General features: G+C 41.2%; 1 pseudogene; it reads right to left on the bottom strand.

The window, feature by feature from the left end:
- Positions 1-14151: 14151 nt before the first annotated feature.
- Positions 14152-15857, bottom strand: LOC102169364 (annotated as a pseudogene).
- Between the last annotated feature and the right edge of the window lie 9675 nt (positions 15858-25532).

The raw sequence follows: 25532 nt of genomic DNA, 5'->3' as shown, positions 1-25532 counted from the left end.
TCTATATTATATTCCTCCAGAATTTTCTAATGTAGATATTAATCTTTTTAATAACCTAACAATCAATAGTTATTTAATTTTAATTGATTACTATTTATTTGGCTACACTGGGTCTTAGTTGCAATACACGGGATCTTTGATCATCATTGCAGCATGTGGGACCTTTAGTTCTGGCATGGGAACTCTTGGTTGTGGCATGTGCGATCTAGTTCCCTGACCAGGGGTGAAATCTGGGCACCCTGTATTGGCAGCATGGAGTCTTAGCCACTGGGCAGCAGGGAATTCCCCATAGATATTTATAGATTTGTGTGTTTAGTGTTAGTTGCTCAGTTGTGTCTGACTCTGAGATGCCATGGACAGTAGCCTACCAGGCTCCTCTCTCTATGGGATTCTCCAAGCAAGAATACTAGAGTGGGTTTCCATTCCCTTCTCCAGGGGATTTTCCTGACCCAGGGTTGAACCCAGGTCTCCTTCATTGCAGGCAGATTCTTTAGCAACTGAGCCACCAGGGGAGCCCCCATTTATGTGTATATTTGTATATTTATCTACAGTGGATAAGATCTCATCTATATGTACTTTGGGAACCTACATACCTCACTGAAGTTGGTTAAGTGGGTTCCCTGAAAAGATGTGTCCAATCTTAACACCCTCATACAAGTTAATGTGACCTTAATAAAAACTAGTCTTGAGAGACTTGATTCAGTTAAGGATTGAAAGTGAAAAGTGAAGTGGCTCAGTCGTGTTTGACTCTTTACAACCCCGTGGATTGTAACCCATGGAATTTTCCAGGCAAGAGTACTGGAGTGGGTTGCCATTTCCGGGCAGAGGCGTTACTTCTGAGCCACCAGGGAAGCCCCAGTTAAGGATACTGAGGTGAAATCGACAAAGGCTAGTGTTCTTATAGGAGAAAGGAGGGGAGATTTCACACACACAGGGAAGAAAGTCATGTGAAGAGATAGTGAGAGGCAGAGATTGCAGCTATGCTGCCACAAACCAAGGGGCTCCAGAAGCCACTGGACACTACCAGCTGTAAGGATGGATGCTTCCCTGGAGCCTTTGGCAGGAACCTGGCCCTGCTGACACCTTGATCTCAGACTTCTGGTCTCTAGAACTATGAGAGCTTGTCTCTGAAGTTTCTGACGTTTTAAGCCATGAAGCTCATAATAATTTGTTATGGTGACCCAGTTGTGTCCCACTCTTGGCGATCCCTAGACTGTATCCTCTGTCAATAGGATTTTCCAGGCAAGAAGACTGGAGTAGGTAACCATTCCCTTCTTCCAGGGGATTTTCCTGATGCAAGGATTGAAACCAAATCTCCTGCATTGTAGGCAGATTCTTTACTACTTGAGCCGTCAGGGAAGCCCCAGGGTGGCCCTAGGAGACTGTTATGAATGAACCATCAGCCTATATCCTATTTTTTATGCCTGTGGGGATAGTATTGCCAATAAAGACATATAAGAAGGAAGAAATATGGCTAAAACTTACTAATGTGCTAAGTACTTTTTATGTATCATCTCCATCAGTCCTTGTAGCACCCTATGAGGTAGATACTGTTGCTGTGCTCATCCCCATTTTATAGAGGAAACGCTGAGTGACAGGGACATAAAGACATGGCCCAGCACTACACAATTAGGGAGCAGGACAGCATCATACATCAAACTCCCACTGGCTATCTAGTTTACATATGGATAATGTATATGTTTCAATGCTATTCTCTCTCTAAAAGGATTAGTTCTTTGAAAGATTACCAGTTAATATGAAAGAGCCATCTCATCTCAGAAGTTTGTCTCATGGTATAACAGAGAGATACTTGCTTCCTTCATAAAGATTTGTATATTGTCATAGGAGAAAAAAAATGAGAAATGACTTTTCACAGTGCCTTCTTTAGGACAAAGGCTCAGACAGCCCCCACTTCTTTCCCCAACACTTAAAGGGCCCTGAAGTCTGACCATGTGCTGTACCCTTTGGGCAGGTTTCCTCATTCATTCATTCATCAAGACAGCTTTGTGACAAAGGGACCATGAGTCCCAGTCACAGATGCCTGAGATCATGGTGACAGAGCCTGGATCACCTCTGCAGGTATCAGGATGGGATGAGGTCCCATCCCTCACCCTCCCTGAGGACACAGAGCAGCCATTCTTTCAGAAGATGGGCTTTCAGGGCTGGAGAAATGGTCACACACCCCTGCTGTTGTCCCACAGTACTCACTCATCTACCCTATTGGGAGAGGAAGAGGACAGAGAAGATGAAATCCTGCCCCTTCTGCCAGCTGACCTCGGTGTCGGCCACATGCATTGGCTCATCCCTGAAGAGAGGGGTGGGGCTCGGGCAGAAGCTCAGGTATTGCCCTTGAGACAGGTGATCTGGAGGGAGGGCAAGTGATATGTGCAGAAGTGTTTTAAGGACTTGCATTTTATATTTCATGTCCTTTAACCCTAGCAGCATTCAAGTCACCCATTATCATGGCCATTATTCAGAACACAGTACTAACTTTGCATGCGTGTGTGCTAAGTTGCTTCAGTCGTGTCTGATTCTTTGCGGCCCTATGAACTGCAGCCCTCCTCTGTCCATGGTATTCTCCATGCAAGAATAGTAGGGTGGGTTGCCATTTCTCTCCTCCAGGGGAATCTTCCCAAGCCAGGGATGGAACCCACGTCTCCCACATCTCCTGCATTGCAGGTGGATGCTTTACTGCTGAGCCACCAGATAAGCAAAAACAAGAATACTGGAGTGGGCTTCTATGCCTTCCTCCAGGACTGACTTTAGGGGATTTCAGTTAATCAGGAACACAGGTTTGTTTTCTTCCTGATCAGTAGCTAACTCTGAAATTTCAGGGTTTTTTTTCCATTTTGCCTTGAAGCCCATAGAGAAGTATAAATGGTTTTGTTAGCCTTTACTCACATAGTTATGGACATTTGGAAAGCTTCCTATATTTCCATTTTTCTTTTCTATTTCATGCAATGCTGCAGCAAATATCCTCTTACCAGCCTACTTTTGAACATGTTTAAAAATTTCCCTGCCATGTTCCCTGGGATGTGATTTCAATAGTTTAAATTCTCTCACAAGGTGTCAGAGTGTTCTCATTTCTTACCCACCTCTAGACTTTTGTTCATAATATTTACATTTATTTCTGACTGTGTTCTGTTTCCTTGACTTATGCTGAAGTTGAGCCTCCCCAACCTGCACCCCCAACACACAAGCCAGTTTTCAAATGTTTGTGAATTATATTTGTCAGATGATAGATAATGAAAGAATATTTAGATGCTTTCAGTAGCATTCTTTAAATTATTAGTGAGTTAGAACATATTTTGATGATTATTGGCCATTTTAATTTCTTCATCTGTGAACTATTTACACATTTTGTCCACTTTGGTATTTTGTCATAGAAGCTCTACATGCACTCACTGATCCATGGACTTGTGATTTCAATGCATTTTTATTGGGTGAATATTATTTGCCAGACACTCCAGTGAAAATCCATGTCCTAGAAGATGTCTCTTCTGAGATCTAGATGCTTATATTTACTGAGAGTGTCCACTTGGAGAAAGAAAAGTATTAGTATCCATCCATACATGCATGATTGTCAAGGAAAACATACTCAATTCAAAATACTTATCTCTAAGCCCTGAATCACCACAAAGTAAAAAGGAGGCAGTGTTTTACATGAGGCGAGCACTACCTCAGGATTAGCTTTTCTGTGATATCTGCAGTTATGGTAGGGTATTATATATAGATATAGATATACACACACACACAGCTTTTATATATATATATATATATATATATACACAAGCTGGGCTTCCCTGGTGGCTCAGACGGTAAAGCGTCTGCCTGCAATGCGGGAGACCCAAGTTCAATTCCTAGGTCGGAAAGATCCCCTGGAGAAGGAAGTGGCAATTCACTCCAGCACTCTTGCCTGGAAAATCCCATGAACGGAGGAGCCTGATAGGCTACAGTCCATGGGGTTGCTAAGAGTCAGACACGACTGAGCGACTTCACTTTCACTTTCACTTTCGTATATATACACATACACACATATAATTCTTAGATATTATATAATATTTCTGAGTGTGCCTTTTCTAATTTATAAAATGAAAACAATTGTTCTGAGGAGCAAAAGAGCAAAATATGTCAAGTGTCATACACAGCATATTGTACATAGGACACTCAATAGATATTAGTTCCCCTCCTATCCCATACCCATCTTTCCTTTATAGGAGCGTCATTTGACATAATCCAAATAGCATTACTCTATGATGACAATTGGAAATATTAAGCAGCAGAGAAATATGTAAGTTTCCATTATGTATTAACTTCTGTGTTCTCTCTCTTTGCTGGCGTAACTTGCCAATTAGTTTAGGAAGAAAGAAACAATCACTGGACCAACTCCATATGGTTTGAGAAAGAAACCACCAAAACCATCACCCCACGTCACTTTATTGCATATACTTTCCCATTTCACTTTTTATCTTCTGTGTTAATTTCTCCAGAATAATATATGCAAGATTATCCAGAAAGAGGAGGTTTGCAAAGGAACATTGCAATAGGATACTGGCTCCAGGTACATCATCCACCTTTGGGTAAGTCATTTCCCCTGTGCTGGTAGTTTTTCAGATAAAATTTGTGAGATAGATATAGAGGTAAATGAGATCCCATATGGGAAAGAGCCTTTCCTTTGGAGACCTTAGTTGGGAAGGAAGAAGTGGTAATTTCCAAATAATCACTTTCCAATCTCCAGCTCCTATCACACTCTGTATCAGATGAACTCAATAAGTCCTCATACTGTTTCATAATTGAATGACCACTTATGCATGGTCATAGGATGATTGGAACTTAAAACTTGCAAAAAGCAGGATCCTTGACCTCAGGAAACGATGAAGAACTCAGCTTTCCTGAATGTGTACTATTTCTAATCTCATGTATTTTGCACAACATTCCAGGGAGGTAGAGAATATGATTTCTACACCATTTTGTAGCTGGTGAAGTGATGATATAGAGAGATTAGGTAACCTGGCTGGGGGTCATCCTACTACTAAGAAAAGCAGAGACCTTACATGTCCACACAGAGATTACATGAGACTCAGCCACACATCAGGCCAAAATCAAGTAAATTTTGCTTTCCTGCTGACCTGTGTCACTTCTGTAATCTGTCTCTTCATTTCTGATTTCAGGATGCCAGGTCTGCCTATATTTTTCCAAGTCAGTAAACCTGATTCGACCTCAATTTCCTATTCTGTAAAACCTGGGGAGTATTAAAAGAAAACAAGCAAAATTTTGGAGGTGATGGATACATTTAGGACTTTGGTTTGGTGATTATTATGGGTTTATGCATACGTCCAAATTCAAGAATATATATATGTTAAACATGTATAATTTTTTGGCATATCAATTATACCTTGGTAAAGCTAAAACAAAGAAACAAGGGACTATGTTTAAACTATTACAGGTATTTTGGAAGCAGAGTCCCCAGACAACCTATATGTCATAAGGAATATGCACTCTCTAATAGAGGGACAATTCTCCTGTTGAGGATTACTACTTGAAGGAGCAGTCCCCAAATACACACAGATAGGGAGTGCACAGACTCTTTAATGGACACTGACTGATTGAGGACCCCACCAGCAGTATCAGAACGTGTAGGTTTCCCCTCATGCTCACCCACTGGAAATACTCCATAGTCTGTTGTTTTACTTTCTGATGTGATGAATGGGAAATCTATTGCCATCACTTTTTTTTATTGCCATCATCTTTAACTGCATATCAAGGTTATTGAAAATAAATCTTTCCTCCTATTCAAGACTGTCAGTCATAACTGTCATTTTTTTTTTTTTTTTACTGCAAATGAATCTACTTACATAGGAAGCCTAACAACGAGTGACAGTCACATAAGCCTGCAGGTTCTCCTAATGCTACTGCCTGCTTGTAAACTCCAGCTGTGTGTGCACATGTGTGTGTGTGTGTGTGTGTGTGTGTGTGTGTGTGTGGACTCTGGGGGCTCCCAATGACAGTGCGTATCCCTGGAAAGAGGTTGAGAATATCTCTGTGATGTATGTTGAGTTCAGGATTAGACAGGAGCTCGATCTGCTCATTCCCAAGTCTTTCTAAATGGCGCACAGCTAGACCACAACGTGCTTCTGAGCAGACAGTAGTCCCTTTCCCCAGATGCAAGGCAAGCCTGTCTGCACTCACCTGCTCAGGTCAGGGAAAGACCGCTCTAGGACGTAAAGTATGGCAGTCTGACTAAATCTGCTGCCGAGCTCTGAAATAGAGGGCTCCCATCTTGCAGCCTCAGTTGAAGAGTCCTGAGGAGTTATATCCTCTCAACCACCCACCACACAGGTTCAGTCATCTCCCTGAGGAGTTCCACACTCATGAATAAAGATCCTTAAATTCTTATCACATCTTTGACACACTGTACATCCATCTATTCTTCCATTCATATATTTGACGGGCATTAGGAAGAAACTCTACATCACTCTTTGGATAAGTCTTAGGTGTCTCCAGAACGGAAACAAGGCAGTAAGGCATGGAAAGGCTGGTGTGGTACCTTGAGATGTTACATCTGAGATGGATCCTTCTCATTAAGATCTCAACCTGCTCAAGTGTTCTATAAATGGTGATTTTTTACAACTTCATTTACTTCTGTGAGCATCTGTCCACATCTCTAGTTATGGTCCTCTTGATGTATATTCTTCCCTTTGCACCAAAATTTTACAAAGAATTCTTGATACTCAACTCACATCTCCTTGCACCTGCCCTCTGACTTAATCTTCATCCCTTATCTAACGGGCTGTGTGCTCCCACACTTTTAAATTTACCATGACAGTGTCAACATTCACCTCTTTGTCACATTTATAGATCATGAGTCAAATGTAGACAAATAGATATTTCTCCAGGAGGTATGTCTGTCCCCAGGACAGAATTCATTTGCTGTATATAGACAAAGATTATATTGTCATGCTGCTGCTGCTGCTGCTAAGTCACTTCAGTCATATCCGACTCTGTGCAACCCCATAGACAGCAGCCCACCAGGCTCCCCAGTCCCTGGGATTCTCCAGGCAAGAACACTGGAGTGGGTTGCCATTTCCTTCTCCAATACATGAAAGTGAAAAGTGAAAGTGAAGTCACTCAGTCATATCCGACTCTTAGCGACCCCATGGACTGCAGCCTACCAGGCTCCTCCGTCCATAGGATTTTCCAGGCAAGAGTACTGGAGTGGGATGCCATTGCCTTCTCCATAGTCACTTCAGTTGTGTCCGACTCTGTGCAACCCCATAGAGGGTAGCCCGCCAGGCTCCCTGGGATTCTCCAGGCAAGAACGCTGGAGTGGGTTGTCACTGTCATGCTATCAGTTACCAAAAAGCTCAAATTGTAAAATACCTTCCATAGAATCAGTCAGACAGTGTGAAGGCTGTGCCTTAGACAAGTGAACTGAAGTCTCTCAGTCGTGTCTGACTCTGCGACCCCCTGGACTATAGCCTACCGGGCTCTCTGTCCATGGAATTTTCCAGGCAAGAACACTGGAGTGGGTTGCCATTTCCTTCTCCAGGAATCTTCCCAACCCAGGACTCGAACCAAGGTCTCCTGCATTGTAGGCAGACGCTTTTACCATCTGAGCCACCAGGGAAATCTACACTTTCGCTTTTACATCCCATATTCTTGCTTCATTGAAAAGGATTTTGTAAGGCATGTTAGCAATTTTTTATGGTCATTTAAATAAACTCTAATTTACCTGTTTTCATTTCTTTCTTAAAGATTTCCAAGTATGCAATGAAATCATCTAAAATTATGTCTCACACTTTGCCACAGTTAAATGTGTCACCTAAAGCATTGTCTGTTATACCACAATTAAGCAATATACTAGTTTTGAAATACCAGTGTATTGGTGGTGATAAGTCTTTGGCAGGTTCCTGGCTCTTAAGTCAAAATACTTGTACTGCATTACAGAAATCACATTTTTAGGATGTGTCCATTCAGTAAAATAACACAAACCTTATAATAAAAATATATACAAATCCATACTAATATAAATAAATGAATTAATAAAAAGAGGAAATAAATTTTCTTGATTAAACAATTCAAAATAATACAAATAGATACCTTCCCTCCATGAGGTGAACCTTCCCCCTTCTATCCCTGAAGGCAGGGCTGACTTAGTGATTCACTTATAAAGAATAGAGCGGGTGAACGTAAAACTGCTATTGTACAGTGGAGAAACGCAGCAAATAGCATCTTAACCCAGTGATGAAGGCCAACCTTCCCAATGATTCAGTGATGTCATGTGGGTACCATGTCCTCCCAGATATGATGTGATGAGAAGGGCACTTCAACTCTATGGTATTTCCCCCCCCCCCAAATCCACAACCACAGTCTAATCATGAGAAAACAAAAACAAAATACGCCTGTACTCTTCAGGATTGTCAGAGTCATGAAAACAGTGTGACAGATCCTCAGACAGTTAAACAGAGAGTTCTTGCAACAGAGAAAAGACAGTCTCTTCAATAAATGGTGCATGGGAAAACTGGACAACTACAAACAAATAAAATTGAAGCATTCCCTAACATACAGAAAAATAAACTCAAAATAGACTAAAGACCTAAATGTAAGTCTGCATACTATATAACTCCTAGAGGAAATCATAGGCAGACCACCCTTGGGTATAAATTACAGCAATGTTTTTTGTTTGTTTGTTTTTTGATCCATCTCCTAAAGTAAAGGCAAAACTAAAGAGATATGGCCTAATTAAACTTGAAAGATTTTGCACAGCAAAGGGAACCACTGACAAAATGCAAAGACAACCTACTGAATGGGACAAAATATTTGCAAATGATATGATTGATAAGGGATTCTGCTTACATAAACAGCTCATGCAAATCAACATAAAAGAACAGCCCCATACCAATGAAAAAGTGGGCATAAGAACTGAAGGGACATTTTTCCAAAGAAGAAATGCAAATGACCAATAGGTCCATGAAAAGATGTTCACCATTGCTAATGATAAGAGAAATGCAAATCAAAACTACAGTGAGATATCACTTCACACCTGTCAGATGGCTATCATTAATGAAAGCCCCACAAATAACAAATGTTGCCTAGGACGTGGAGATTTACGAACCCTGGTACACTGTTGATGGAAGTGTAAACTGGTGCAGCCGCTGTGGAAAACAGCATGGAGGTTTCTTAAAAACTGAAATACAGAACTACTGCATGACCCAGCATTTCCCCTTCTGGGTATCTAACCAAAACAAAACACTAACGTCAAGAGGTACATGTGCATTAATGTTCATGGCATTATTTATAATTGCCAGGATATGGAAGCAACTTAAGTGTCTATCAACAGATGAATGGATAAAGAAGATGGATATATATATAGAGAAAGAGAAGATGTGGTGTATATATACATATATATATATATATATATATATATATATATAGAGAGAGAGAGAGAGAGAGAGAGAGAGAGAATGGTTACTACTCAGCCATAAGAAAGAATGAAATAATGCCTGCAACAAGCAACGAAGATGGACTGACTTGGAGGGTATTATGCTAAGTGAAATGTCAGACAAATATTATATGATATCACGTGTACTGTAAAAAATAAACTAGCAAATAGAAATAGGCTCACAGATATAGAGAACAAGCTCATGGCTAGCAGTGGTGGGTGGGAAGGAACAAAAGAGGGGTGGAGGAGTAGGAGTGGGAGGTACAAACTACTGGATATAAGATAGACTCAAAGATGTACTGTACGTCATGGGGAATATAGCCAATATTTCATAATAACTATAAATGGAAAGTAACCTTTTAAAATTGAATAAGACATTTAAATATTAACATATGAACAGAAATCATGGTTAATAATAGCCAAAAGTGTAAATAACCTAAATATCCACCAATTTGTGAATGAATAAATAAAACGTGGTATGTTATTTGGCAATAAAAAGGAATGAAGTACTGATACACACTACAGCTTAGAGGAACCTTGAAAAATTTATGCCAAGTGAAAACCTGAATATGCAAAAGATCATGTATTATATGATTCCCTTTATATGAAGTGGCCAGAAAGAAGCCATCGGTATAGCCATACCGAAGCAATTCCCCGCTTTCCATCCAGACTTCTAGAAAGCTCTGTCTGGTGAGTTTGCCCCTCTGTCCCACTTTCCTATTCCCAAATGTTTAACCTGCAGTTCAGGCTTTTGTCACAAGGTGGAACCAACATACCTCCGTTACCAGACTTCTGTGTCAGTCAATGGCTCAGTCCTGTCTGACTCTTTGTGACCCCATGGACTGCAGCATGCAGAGATGGAACAAACCAGAACGTGGGGAGAGCTAACGAGTGGACATAGTGCTCTGGTTAGGAATGTGACCCCAGGAGGCAGACAGGACCTCCCTGGCAGATGGAGTCCATAGGACCTGGGGTCAGAGAGAAACTAAAGAGAGTGTTATGGTCTCTGGGCGGGGGGGTGGGGGGAACCCCTTATTCATGAATCCTTCTGCTTTATGCCTGCTTCCTACTTTAAAGGAGACTCTGGGAACTGAGTATCAGCTCAACTTCCCTGCTCTCAGTGGACCTGGTCCTTCTCTGCCCTGTAGACCAGTGACAGAAGCAACGGGGCACTTTACTCCTTACCAACTTTGTACACCATATCAGTGTATAAAGGGGCTGTGTAGTGTCCCATGGAAGCAGCTATGGTCCTTCCCCAATCAGTCCTGCACCTGGATGGCCTCAGATCCCTGGAGTGCCCCATCAGTTACCTCTGAGCCGTGTCTGCTCACCTGGCACCCCCACTCTTCACTCCAGTCAGGATGGACTCCCCATCCCCTCCTTTCCATCTAGCCCCCTTAGGTCCTGCCTACTATCCCAGGCCCAGCTCCTCTCAGGAATTTCTGATGACTCCAGTGAGCCCTTCCTCCTCTTTTTAAATTAAGGGGGTTCTATAGAGGTGACACTGGAGAAGAAAATGGCAACCCACTCACTCCAGCATTCTTGGCTGGGAAATCCCATGGAAAGAGGAGCCTGACGGGCTACATTCCACAAGGCCACGAAAGAGTCAGACACGACTGAGCGACTGAACAACACACACGTCTGCCTCTTTTGTACTTTTTATATTTTTCTTGGGTAACCTCTTCCCTCTCCCCCAAGTTCTTCTTCTCCCTGTCCCTCGGTTATCCTTTTTTATTTTCCTATTATAAAATGGGAATTAGTAACAATGACTACATGACAGGGATGCTGTGAGCACTGAAAGTGACAATACATTTTAAAAACCTTGGTAATGAGAAACATTACCTATATTATTTCTATTTATAAATCTTTATTGCAATTTCTCCCACAGTAGGCATCAAAAATATAGAATGCACTGTGTTGATTATTTACAAGAACATTTGGGGATGCTGTTAGTGAGCATATTAGCTACTGAAGATTGCTTAACAAAACTCCACAAACTATGTTGTCTGAAATATAAAAAATGTATTCTCTCATAACTGGAGACATAAAGCCCAAAATCAGTGTGTTGGGCATGACCATGCTTCTTCCAAATGCTCTGGGGTAGAATCCATTCTTGCCTCTTCTCGGGTCTGAATGCTTCTGGAGCTCCTTGGTTTGTGGCAGCAGGGCCCCAATCTCCTCCTCCATCTTCACATGGCCTTCTTGCCTGTATGACCTCTCTCTCTCCTCTTCTTTTTCTTTTAAACAATTATTTTCATTTCCAGATTCTCAAGCTCTGCACAGTTTTAGTACTCACTGAGAAATTAAACACTGTCATATCCCTTCCATAAAATGGGAGGAAAAGCATCAGTATATACTAATGACTGACACAAAACATTTACTAGTTTATCACAAAAATGCATTTATGGTAGGAGTATCAGAAAGAGTAACTGAAAAATGAAAATTTACCTTAAAAAAGATGCTAGTCAGGAAAACTTTACACAGACAAATAAGTGACTATCTATGAAAATTCTAAATACATTACACTATTTTATATCCATTTTGGTTATGGACTACTCCAGGAAGATGTAATTACAAAACTTTAATTCAAGGAGTCCCTAAAATGTAAAGCAAAACAGGTCTTAAAAAATACTGGTTTCATGAAAAGAGAGATTTTAGTCTATTTTAGACTAATTTGGTGAGTTTCTAACTACACTTGTAGCACAATCATCACTCAGGGGACAATCATTTATGAGAAAGGGGAAATTAAAGTTTAAATTACCTTCAGAATTCTACCCATTATCACTCAATTAATATTGAAGTATATGTCATTAAGTATGCAAAGATTACAGATTTTAGTTTTGTAATTTGCAGACAAAAAGTGTAATAATGTATAAAATCATTGACAAACTTAAGCTAGAATTATTAGCTCTAGGACATTTTATTGTATTATTACCTTAAAAGGATGGCAAACTAGACATCAGCAGAAATGCTGTTAAAACTGTTGTTTTTTCGCTCCAAGGTTTTCATATCAATGAAATAAAAGTTTAACAGTCTCTAAGTTAAATTTCACAAGTGAAATTGCTGTTCTCTGATTTAACTTTCAAAGATAAGACAGGGCAAAATCCAAGTATCATCTTTTCCATTTTTGTGCATAAACACAAATAAGAGTCAGTATCAATACAAATGACAGTGTTAGGAAATAACATGTTTAGTCACGTTCTACAACACAGGATACTACAACATAACTCTGCTACAGTAAATTCCTATTTTGTGTTTTGGAATAGCAGATTACATAGTATGGTGTGAAAGGCAGTAAAACGCACATGCTCTCTGTGTCATTTAGCAAAGAAAAGACAAGAAAGAATACACTGCCAAACTCCACCTGCTACTCCATCCTAGACCCAGTTGTCTATCATCCACTCAGTTCCAGTACTTCCAAATCCTCAATCTCACCCACTCAGTCTCAAGCCAAGATTAACTCCTTTTGCACCAAGTCTCCTTTCTCTCAGCTGAGTCATCATTTTCCAGAAAAGTCTAATTTTTCTGACTCCACAATTTAACCCATTTGAAGTCAAAGAAAATGCTGTAATACTGAAAGCAATTTAAACTAGAGATGGAAATTAGTGTTGTGGAAGATACATTTCAAGTGCTCTGCAAATGTAATGAGAAAGTTGCAAGAAAACAGATTTTAAACTCTGCCTGGCTTCCTTAGTTACTTGGTATATTATGACGTTGCTCTGATTACTGCTGCTGCTGCTAAGTCGCTTCAGTCGTGTCCGACTCTGTGCGACCCCATAGACGGCAGCCCACTAGGCTCCCCCGTCCCTGGGATTCCCCAGGCAAGAACACTGGAGTGGGTTGCCATTTCCTTCTCCAGTGCATGAAGGTGAAAAGAGAAAGTGAAGTTGCTCAGTCATGTCTGACTCTTAGCGACCCCATGGACTGTAGCCTACCAGGCTCCTCCATCCATGGGCGTTTCCAGGCAAGAGTACTGGAGTGGGGTGCCATTGCCTTCTCCGTGCTCTGAACATGCCTTGACCTACTCCCAAGAAATCTTAATGTCCTGACTAGTAATCAGAGCAGGACAAAAAAGTGCTCAAAGGCACTAAAATATGCATCTTGAGGGGAAATGCACGGACATTAAGATTTCTTGGGAGTAGGTCAAGGCATTTTATATCCATAAGGACCATCAACTTAAACTTAGTCCATCACAGTTATTAAAAAAATGAAAGGAGTGGAACTCTTGCTTACAACTGGGTTTGGCAGAAATGCATCTGTATACTCTGCCTCTGTAATCATACAGGTCTTTAATTAGGGACAATGAGTGTGCCCATAGAGCAGCACTAATGAAAAATTTATAAAGAATCTATGATAGAGCTTCACAGTCGAGCTTTACTAGGTTGTAAACACTCTTCTTCAGAGAAGGCAATGGCACCCCACTCCAGTACTCTTGCCTGGAAAATCCCATGGACGGAGGAGCCTGGTAGGCTGCAGTCCCTGGAGTCGCTAAGAGTCAGACATGACTGAGTGACTTCACTTTCACTTTTCACTTTCATGCATTGGAAAATGAAATGGCAACCCACTCCAGTGTTCTTGCCTGGGGAATCCCAGGGACGGGGGAGCCTGCTGGGCTGCCGTCTGTGGGGTTCCACAGAGTTGGACACGACTGAAGCAACTTAGCAGCAGCAGCAGCAGCAGTAGCAGCAAACACTCTTCTTACCCAAGCATTACTTTGTGTATCTGTGAAACATCTGAAAAATACTTTTCTTTGACTTACCAGGCTGTAGGGAATGAGTCATTTTATGTACAAGGATCTATAGTAGAACTTGGTACTTTCTTGCATTAACTGAACAATGTTACAACTGGAACTTAAAAGAAGGTTGAAAATATTCACTTTTTGAGGCTCTGTGAGGTACTGGATGCTCTATTTCAGTTTGTTTTTTGAAGCTTCTCTCTTTGGCATTCTTCCTCTGTCCATTTAGTAATTTGCCTGGAGGTGAAGACGTAGCATGTAACTGATATTCATCTGGGGATCCTTTTAGCCAGGTTGGCCTCATTTGTTCTTGATTCACCTCTTTCTGAAGCTGCAATGCTAATAACGTATCCTGTTCTTCTTGTTTATATCTCTCAAAAAATAGACGTTCCAAATCTATCAGTTTTAGGGTGAAGTGGACTTGTTTACTCTTGGTCGGAGGAAGCTTTGAGGAACATTTTTCTTCTTTTTGTAGAACAGCATGGATCGCTGACTGCTTCAGACAAAGATTCCTGGTTTTTCGCTCTGGAGATATCCTTATTGGTCAGTAGGTGAGACTCCTCATTTTCTGTCACAACTGTGTTATTTTTCAGTGTCTGTGTCACATCTGACACTATACATCCACTCTCTGTTTCGCCATAAGGCTTAACTGCAGTTTCTCCAGAAAAGGAAACTCCAGCTTTAGGTTCTTCATGACTGATGACACATAACTCTCTTTCACGACTGCTTTGTTTTGTTTTCACTTTTCCTTCAAGGTACCATTCTCCACCACTGGCACATAACTGAGGTCTAGGTGACTCCACTGAAGCTTCTGCATCTTGCTTTTGAACTTCAAGGCATATCTGAGGAGAAAGTGCTGGCATATCTTCCTCAATTTCTGTGTCTTGTCATGTAGGGTTCTTCCTATCACCGCTGTCAGTGTCCTTGGACCTGGAGGTTTTCCTGTCTTCTTCTACAACTTCAGACTGTGACGCTGACTCAAGTTAAGAATTCGGTGACAAATACTTCTGAACACTGCCAGTGTTTTTTCGTTTGCTCTCCCTTTTCCTTTGTGACTCGGTTGTGACTGGATTAGATTTTTTGGAATACGAGTGGACAGCCGAGACACGTTCCTCACAGACACTGCCAATATTAAGGCTTAGCCTTCTTGCCAGCGCTTCATCACTTTTCAGTTGTTCTTCCATCTCTCTGTGCCTTTTTTCTGCCTGTCTCTTTTCCTCTTCTTCCTCTTCTGCCAGTAATCTCTATGTATTCTTCACTGGCTTTGTTTTCTTCCTCCTGAATGGCTCGTCACTCTGCCTCCACCTTGCTTCTCTCCTCTTCATATTCTCTTAATTCCCCAGGTTGACTTAATAGATGAACTGGCGTATAGTCATCAATGATTTCCTTTGATTGTTGCCCAGAGACTTTAACCTGGCATTCCTCGGGATATTGGTTTTGAATTATCTCCCACAGTTCCATATTGACAAGGGAATTTCTTCAGGTGTGGTACCGAGTCCACGAAGAGATCCAGGGGTGACAGAAAGGACAGTGCAAATTTGCCTTCTCTACAGTCGATTTGAAGCATGCTTTACAGAGCGTGTGGTTGCGAGGAAGCATCACAGGCTCATTGAGGATTTCCAGACAGATGTGGCACTGGCATTCCAACAAGGAAGGGACGCTGTCTTTGGGTAGAGCCATTTTAATATGCTACTAAGCTATATTCAACATCAATACCAGAATTCCAGGATTGGGAGCATCGAATGTCTTTAGGTAAAAAGGTTCTGTGGGCCAGGTAAACAGTACGACCCCAGAAGGTGGTGTATTTGTCCGTGTTAAAGACAAGTATCCTGAAAGGAAGCAAACGAACCTTGACTGCTCCCAGGCACTGACAACTGTTGCAGTACAGCAGTGGTGGGCGCAGGGCTCTCTAGTGAGGGAGAAGGCAGGCGCCAAGTTCCATTCCTCCCTGTTCCCAGGTGAGGCTTCTCCCTTAGTTCTGAGCAGCTAAGCCCGAGACTGCTGAGGTGCACAGGCCCCAGGCCACCACTCCACAAAGACCAAAGCTTCTTCCGGGATGCCGCCTCAGCAGAGGAACTTCAGTTTGACCTTTGCTGTGGGGTCGCGCCTGCGCACTTCTCAGGGCTCTGAGCCGACAGTCCTCTCTCTTGTGCAGTGCAAGTCGCTCAGGTGTGTCTGACTCTTTGCGACGCCATGGACTACACAGTCCATGGAATTCTCCAGGCCAGAATGCTGGAGTGGGTAGCCTTTCCCTTCTCCAGGGGATCTTCCCAATCCAGGGATCGAAGCCAGGTCTCCCGCATTGCAGGTGGATTTTTTACTAACGGAGCGGGAAAGCCTAATCTTGGGGGCGGTGCTGTAGCAATCTCAAAAGGGCTAGTGAGGTCACAACGCTCTCCCCCTCTCCTTTTTCTTTTAGGACACCAATCATTAGATGTAGAGTCTACCCTAAATACAGGATGATTTAATGTCAATTTCATGATTTTATGTAGTTTCATGCCACAGACCTTATTCCCCAAAATGGTCTCATCACAGGTTCAGGGGTTGCAGTTTGGACATGTCTTTTTCAAGACATATGTCAACCCACTATAGTGATAGGAGGGTTGGAAAACTAAAATGAGATGTTACCTTTTGTAGATCAGTATACAAACACATGCCTAAATGTATAAATATATAAATGCCTGCATAAGAAAGAATATAATATATTCTTGAACTATGAAATGTAGATAAAAACATTCAGCAGGTGTTTGGGGGTTGTATGTTTCGGGAAAGGTTGCTTTTCCGCTCTTTTTTATATTCTTTATTTTTTACCTAAAAGAGATGTCTGTTGTTCTTGCAAGTGTTAAAAACATAAAATGGCAGGGAAGCAAGTACATTCTTACTACATCCCCAGAAAAGCCTTTAGAACGGTAATATTTTTCAGGGACAGGAAGAGAGATGAGAGGTTGAGGAAGCCCCTTCCTCCATATAACAAGAAAATTCCCCTCCAATAACAACCAAAATGATGAATATCAGTGCTTTAAATTTCTTGTTATTAAATTGCAGGAAAATATTGGACCTCAGTTTAATATTTTTAATTTTTAAATGGAGGATAATTGCATTACAATGTTGTGCTGGTTTCTGCCATACAACATTATAAATCAGTTGTAACTATGTATATGTATCCTCTCCCTCTCCACTCCCCTCCCCCCATCCTGCACCTTTAGTTCATACAAAGCTCCAGTCTGGGTTCCCTGTGTTACATAGCAACTTCTCACTAGCTGTCTCTTCTACACATGGTAGTGTGTGTGTGTGTGTGTGTGTGTGTGTGTGTGTGTGTGTGTGTGTGTTTAGTGCTACTTTTTCAATTTGTCTCACCCTCTCATTCCCCTGCTATATCCTCAAGTCTGTTCTCTATTCTGTTTCTCCATTCCTTCCCTGCAAATAGGTTCATCAGTGCCATTTGTCTAGATTTCATAGATATGCTTTAATTTACTAGATTTGTTTTTCTCTTTCTGACTTACGTCACTCTGTATAACAGTTTCTAAGTTCATCCGCCTCATTATGACTGACTCAAATTCGTTCCTTTTTATGGCTGAGTAATATTCCATTGTACATATATACCACTAATTATTTGTCCATTCATATGTATATTCACATCTAGGTTGTTTCTGTGACCTGGCTATTGTAAATAGTGCTGCGGTAATCCTTAGGGTACATGTTTCTTTTTGAGTTGTGGGTTTCTCAGGATATATGCCCAATAGTGGGATTGATGGGTCATATGATAGTTTTATTCCTAGTTTTTTTTCGGGAATCTGCATACTGTTCCCCACAGTGGCTGTATCAATTTACATTCCCACCGAAAGTGCAAGAGAGTTCCCTTTTCTCCACATCTTCTCCAGCATTTATTGTTTATAGATTTTTTTGATAATAGCCATTCTGACTAGTATGTGGTGGTACCTCATTGCAGTTTTGATTTACATTTCTCTAATAATGAGCAGTGTTGAAGCATCACATCATGTGTTTATTGATCATCTGTATGCCTTATTTGCAGAAGTGTCTGCTTATGTCTTCTGCCTATTTTTCTGATTGGGTTGTTTGTTTTTTTCATATTGAGCTGACTGAGCAGCTTTGGAGATTAATCCTTTGTCAGTTTTTTCATTTGCAATTGTTTTCTGCCATTCTGAGGGTTGTCTTTTCATTTTGTTTATAGTTTCCCTTGCTGTGCAAAAGCTTTTAAGTTTTATTAAATTGCACTTGTTAATTTTTTCTTTTATTTCCATTACTCTAGAAGGTGGGTCCAAGAGAATCTTGCTATGATTTTTGGCATAGACTATTCTGCCTATGTTTCATTAAAGAGTTTTGTAATTTCCGGCCTTACACTTAAGCCTTTAGTCCATTTTGAGTTTGTTTTTGTGTATGGTTTTCCAAAGTGTTGTGTGACCTGATGACAGTGAGTATTATCAGGTGAGAGGTAGCAGTGGGCACTCTTTAGATGTGGGGCTCAGCAGGCACCTATAATCTGTTCACATCTTAGTCTTGTGACTGCTTAGCCCTGCCCTCAATGTGCCTCATTTCCCTGATGTTTAAAGGTGGGCAAGAGTAGCTCCTCCTCGTAGACTGTGGTGAGGGTTTAATGAGCAACTACAGGTTTAGTACTTACAACTGTGTGGGGAACCAAGGGAGTCAGCAATAATAATTAACACTTCTTAGAACTATCATACTTAAATTGGCCATTCGTGTTTCTATTCCCATTTTTATGATTACATGGGCCTATATCATGACTGTTTGTGATTCTATGGACTCTAGCCCACCAAGGTCCTCTGTCCATGGGATTCTCCAGGCAAGAACACTGAAATGGGTGGCCATGACCTCCCTGAGTTCATCTTCCTGACCCAGGGCTCGAATCCCTGTCTCTTGGGTCTTCTTCACTGGCAGATGGGTTCTTTTACCACTAGCACCACATAGGAAGCCCACATTGGTGTTGCTCCAAAGAAAGCAGTTGTATAAAATGATAAGTAGGCTATCACCTCATTACTATGGTCTAAGATGAACAGTTATATTTATATAGTAAAATGTCTCAAAAACAAATATATACTCAACCATTAGGAATTCTTCTCCATGAATAAGATGGTTTCAGGGATTTTGAATGATTTTTTCCTAAATGCATTTTTCATTTTTTTCTACAAATTAAAGTGTCTTGGACAACCCTTCTTAAGTGAATAATGCAAAAAAAAAAAAAAAACAGAAGAGAACAATAGGATGGGGAAAACTAGAGATGTCTTCAAGATAATTAAGATATGAAGGGAACATTTTATGCAAGGATGGGCACAAAACACATGGTGAAGTGAAGTGAAGTGAAGTGAAGTCGCTCAGTCATGTCCAACTCTTTGCGACCCCATGGACTGTAGCCTACCAGGCTCCTCTGTCCATGGGATTTTCCAGGCAATAGTCCTGGAGTGGATTGCCATTTCCTTCTCCAGGGGATCTTCCCAACCCAGGGATCGAACCGGGGTCTCCCGCATTGTAGACAGATGCTTTACTGTCTGAGCCACCAGGGAAGTCCATAAGAACTATACAAAAAAGATAGTAGTGACCCAGAAAGCCACGATGGTGTGGCTACTCACTTAGAGCCAGACATCCTGCAGTGTGAAGTCAGTTGGGCCTTAGGAAACATGATTATGAAAAGCCAGTGGAAGTGATGGAATTCCAGCTGAGCTATTTAAATCCTAAAAGATGACACTGTTAAAGTGTGGCATGCAACATATCAGCAAATTTGGAAAACAGCAGTGGCCACAGGACTGGAAAAGTCAGTTTTCGTTCCAATCCCAAAGAAGGGCAAGGCCAAAGAATGTTCAGACTACCATACATTTCACATGCTAGCAAGGTCATGCTCAAAATCCATCAAGCTAGGGTTCATTAGTATGTGAACTAAGAACTTCCAGATGTACAAATGGATTTAGAAATGGCAAAGGAACCAGAGATCAAATTGCCAGCATCAATTGGGTCATAGAAAGAGCAAGGGGATTCCAGAAAAACACCTGTACTAAGTCGCTTCAACTGTGTCTGACTCTTTGCGACACTATGGACCATAGCCTGCCAGGCCCCTCTGTCCAAGGGATTCTCCAGCTAAGAATACTGGAGTGGATTGCCATGCCCTCCTCCAGGGGATCTTCCTGATCCAGGGATTGAACCTGTTTTGCTGATGTCTCCTGCACTGGCAGGTGGGTTTTCACCACTACTGCCACCTGTTAGCATATGAAGTGAGCACAGTTGTACCATAGTTTCTACATTCTTTGGCAGTGCCCTTCTTTGAGATTGGAATGAAAACTAAGCTTAACCTATCCTGCAGCCACTGCTGAGTTTTCCAAATTTGCTGGCCTATTAAGTGCAGCACTTTAAGAGCATTCATCTTTACCTGGAATCCCATCACATCCACTGTTCTTCGTAATGCTTCCTAAGGCCCACTTGACTTCACATTCCAGGATGTCTGGGTCTAGGTGAATGACCACACCATAGTGGTTATTCGGCATTAAGATCCTTTTTGGACAGTTCTTCTCTGTATTCCTAATATCTTCTGCTTCTGTTAGGCCCTTGCCATTTCTGTCCTTTATTGTGCCCATCTTTGCATGAAATGTTCCTTTGGTATCTCCAGTTTTCTTAAAGTGATCTCTAGCCTTTCCCATTCTATTGTTTTCCTCTATTGCTTTGCATTGTCCACTTAAGAAGGCTTTCTTATCTCTCCTTGCTATTCTTTGGAACTCTATATTGAGATGCTATTCTTTGGAACTCTACATTCCTTTTCTATTTTGCCTTTCACTTTTATTTTTTCCTCAGCTATTTTTAAGTCCTACTCAGACAACCATTTTCCCTTTTTGCATTTCTTTACCTTGGGGATGGTTTTAATCAGCGTCTCCTGTAAAATGTCATGAACCTCCATCCATAGTTCTTCAGGCATTCTATCAGATCTAATCTCTTGAATCTGTTCATCACTTCCATTGTATACCATAAAGGAATTGATTTAGATCATACCTGAACGGCATAGTTGTTTTCCCTACTTTCTTCAATTTAGTCCTGGATTTTCCATTAAAGAACTCATGATCTGAGCCACAGTCAGCTCCCGGTCTTGTTTTGCTGACTCTATAGAACTTCTACCCCTTTGGCTGCAAAGAATACAATCAACCTGATTTTGGTATTGACCGTCTGGTGATGTCCATGTGTAGAGTCATCTCTTATACTGTTGGAAGAGGGTGTCTTCCATGACTAGGGCATTCTCTTGGCAAAACTCTATTGGGCTTTGCTCAGCTTCATTTTGTACTCCAAGGCTGAACTTTCCTGGTACTCCAGGTATCTCTTGACTTCCTCCTTTTGCATTCCAATCCCCTATGAAGAAATGGACATCTTTTTCATGTGTTATTCTAGAACTTCTCTGGGAATGCTTCAATATCATAAGAACTCACTCCATATAATTTGTAAGTACTTACTCCTGCCTTGTCAAGCAAGATTTAATGATTATTTTGTAATACTGTTTTTAACATTTTAAAAATTATAATTTGAAAATAATATGGCTCATTACATCTAAAACATTTGCTACCCTGGACAGAATGAAATGTGAGTACTGAAAGAAATTAGGATTCAGACATGTTCTGGAGGCTACAGGACTCAATGGGGAAATCTTTAGTGAAATATAGTTTACACGACTAAGCACATATTAAAAAGCAGTTTTCCCCTTTTATCTAGTTTCTCCTAACTTCCTATTGTTCTTGTTTTTGTTTTCAGTTGCTAAGTCATGTCTGACTCTTTGTGACCCCAGGGACTGCAGCACACCAAGATTCCCTGTCCTTCACCATCTCATGAAGTTTGCTTAAATTCATGTCTGTTGAGTCAGTGAAATAATCCAACCATCTCATCCTCTGCCACCAACTTCTTTTGCCTTCAATCTTTTCCAGCATCAGTGTCTTTCCCAATGAGTCAGCTCTTCACATCAACTGGCCAAAGTATTGGATTTTCAGCTTCAGCATCAGTCCTTCCAAAGAATATTCAGGGTTGATTTCCCTTAAGATTGACTGGTTTGATCTCCTTGCTCTCCAAGGGACTCTCAGGAGTCTTCTCCAGCACCACAGTTCAAAGGCATCAATTCCTCAGGATTATATTCAGACTTAAACTGAAAAAAGAAGGGAAAACCATTAGGCCATTCAGATATGACCTAAATCAAGTCCCTTCTAATAATACAATGAAAGCGACAAATAGATTCAAGGGATTAGACTAGTAGACTACCTGAAAAGTTAAAGACAAAGGTTAGTAACATTGTACAGAAGGCAGTGATCAAAACCTTCCCCAAGAAAAAGAAATGCAAAATGGTTGTCTGAGAAGGCCTTACAAATAGCTGAGAAAAGAAGAGAAGCAAAAGATAAAGGAGAAAATGGAAGATATACCCATCTGAATGCAGAGTTCCAAAGAATAGCAAGGAGTGATTAAAAAAAAAAAAAGCCTTCTTAAGTGAACAAAGAAAAAAGAGGAAAACAATAGAATGGAAAAGACTAGAGAACACTTCAAGAAAACTAGAGATACCAAGGGAGCATTCCATGCAAAGATGGGCACAATAAAGGACAGAAATGGTTTGGAACTAACAGAAGCAGAAGATATTAAGAAGAATTGAAAAGAATGCACAACAGAACTGCACAAAAAAAGGTCTTAATGACCGAGATAACCATGATAGTGTGATCACTCACCAAGAGCCAGACATCCTGGGGTAAAGTCAAGTGGATCTCAGGCAGCATTACTAGGAACACAGCTAGTGGAGGTGATGAAATTCCAGCTAAGATATTTCAAATCATAAAGAATGCTGCTGTTAAAGTATTCCACTCAATATGCCAGCTAATTTGGAAAACTCAAAAATGGCCACAGGACAGGAAAAGTTCAATTTTCCTTCCAATCCCAAAGACAGGCAATGCCAAAGAATGTTCAAATGACCACACAGCTGTGCTCATCTCACATGCTAGCAACATAATGCTCAAAATCTTAACAGCTGGGCTTCAAGTACATGAACTGAGAACTTCCAGAAGTGCAAAATGGATTTAGAAAATGCAGAGGAACCAGAGACCAAATTGCCAACATCGACTGGATCATAAAAAAAGCAAGAGATTTCCTGAAAAACATCTATGTCTGCTTTACTGACTACACTGAAGTCTTTAACTGTGTTCAGTTCGGTTCAGTTCTGTTCAGTCGCCCAGTTGTGTCCGACTCTTTGCGACCCCATGGACTGCAGCACACCAGGCTTCCTGACAATCACCAACTCACGCAGCTTGCTCAAACTCATATCCATCGAGTTGGTTTGGTGATGTCATCCAACCATCTCATCCTCTGTCATCCCCTGCCTTCAGTCTTTGCCAGTATCAGGGTCTTTTCTAATGAGTCAGTTCTTCGCATCAGGTGGCCAAAGTATTGGAGCTTCAGCTTCAGCATCAGTCCTTCAAATGAATATTCGGGATGGATATCCTTTAGGATTGACTGGTTTGATCTCCTTGCAGTCCAAGGGACTCTCAAGAATCTTCAACACCACAGTTCAAAAGCATCAATTCTTTGGTGCTCAGCTTACTTTATGATCCAACTCTCAAATCCATACATGACTATTGGAAAAACCATAGCTTTGACTATATGAACCATTGTCAGTAAAGTAATGTCTATGCTTTTTTATATGCTGTCTAGGTTTGTCATAGCTTTTTTTCTAAGAAGCAAGAGTCTTTGCATTTCATGGCTGCAGTCACCATTTGCAGTGATTTTGGAGCCCAAAAAGTAAAGTCTATCACTGTTTCTGTTGTTTCCCCATCTATTTGCCAGGAAATGATGGGACTGGATGCCATGATCTTCGTTTTTTGAATGTTGAGTTTTAAGGCAGATTTTTCACTTTCCTCTTTTGCTTTCATGAAGAGGATGTTTCCCGAGTCCTGTGGAAATTCTGTAATCAAATCCCACTGGCCTTCAAACTCAAATTCTGTGAGGGATCACAGTCCCTTTGCCTGATCCCCAGGTTGTGAAATCTGTTGTTGGTCCTAGAACTTTCTTAACAGTGTGAGAATTTCTTTGGCATAATTGTTCTGCAGTTTGTGGGTCATCTGCTTGGTGGCTCTATGGCGGCTAACACTGGGTGACCCAGGTCTGCTGAAGCCAGAGCCCCTGTCCATGCAGCAGGCCACTGCTGATCCATGCCTCCACAGGAGACACTCATACACTCAAAGGCAGGTCTGGCTCAGTCTCTGTGGAGCCCCCAGGACCTGGTGCACACAAGGTTTTGTTTGAGCCCTCCAAACTTCTCCAGTGGGTATGGGGTTTGATTCTAAATGCAATTTTGCCCCTCCTACCATCTTGTTGGGGCTTCTCTTTTGCCTTTGGATGTGAGGTATCTTTTTTTGTGTGTGTGGGAACCAACATTCTCCTGTCGATGGTTGTTCAGCAGCGAGTTGCAATTCTGGAGTTCTCACAGGAGAAGATGCACACGTCCTTCTATTCTGCCATATTGTTGTTCTCACAACAAACTGTGGAAATTTTTTTAAAGATATGGAAATGCCAGATCATCTTACCTGCCTTCTGAGAAACCTGTATGCAAGTCAAGAAGCAACAGTTAGAACCAGACATGAAACAACCAACTGGTTCAAAATTGGGAAAGGAATATCCCAAGGCTATGTATTACCACCCTGCTTATTTAACTTATATGCAGAGTACATCATGGAAATGCCAGACTAGATGAAGCTCATGGTGGAATCACGATTGCTGGAAGAAACATCAATAACTTCAGATATGCAGATGACATCACCCTAAGAGCAGAAAGTGAAGAGGAACTAAAGAACCTCTTGATGAAGGTGAAAGAGGAGAGTGAAAAAGCTGGCTTAAAACTCAACATGACGCAGGATACAGCATGCTTGGGGCTGGTGCATGGGGATGACCCAGAGAGATGTTATGGGGAGGGAGGTGGGAGGGGGGTTCATGTTTGGGAACGCATGTAAGAATTAAAGATTTTAAAATTTAAAAAATAAAAAACTGAAAAAAAAAACAAAAACTAAGATCGTGGAATCTGGTCCCATCACTTCATGGCAAGTAGATGGGGAAAAAGTGGAAACAGTAAAAGACTTTGTTTTGAGGGGCTCCAAAATCACTGTGGATTGTTACTTCACCCGTGAAATTAATAGACGCTTGCTTCTCGGGAGAAAAGCTATGACAAACCTTGATAGTGTGTTAAAAAGCAGAGACATTATTTTGCCAACAAACGTTTATACAGTCAAAGCTATGGTTATTCCAGTAGTCATGTACAGATGAGAGAGTTGGACCATAAAGAAGGCAGAGCACTGAAGAATTGACACTTTTGAATTGTGGTTCTGG

Source organism: Capra hircus (assembly GCF_001704415.2).
Source record: "Capra hircus breed San Clemente chromosome X unlocalized genomic scaffold, ASM170441v1, whole genome shotgun sequence".
NCBI classification, from domain to species: domain Eukaryota; kingdom Metazoa; phylum Chordata; class Mammalia; order Artiodactyla; family Bovidae; genus Capra; species Capra hircus.
This window is presented reverse-complemented; position numbering and strand designations above follow the sequence as displayed.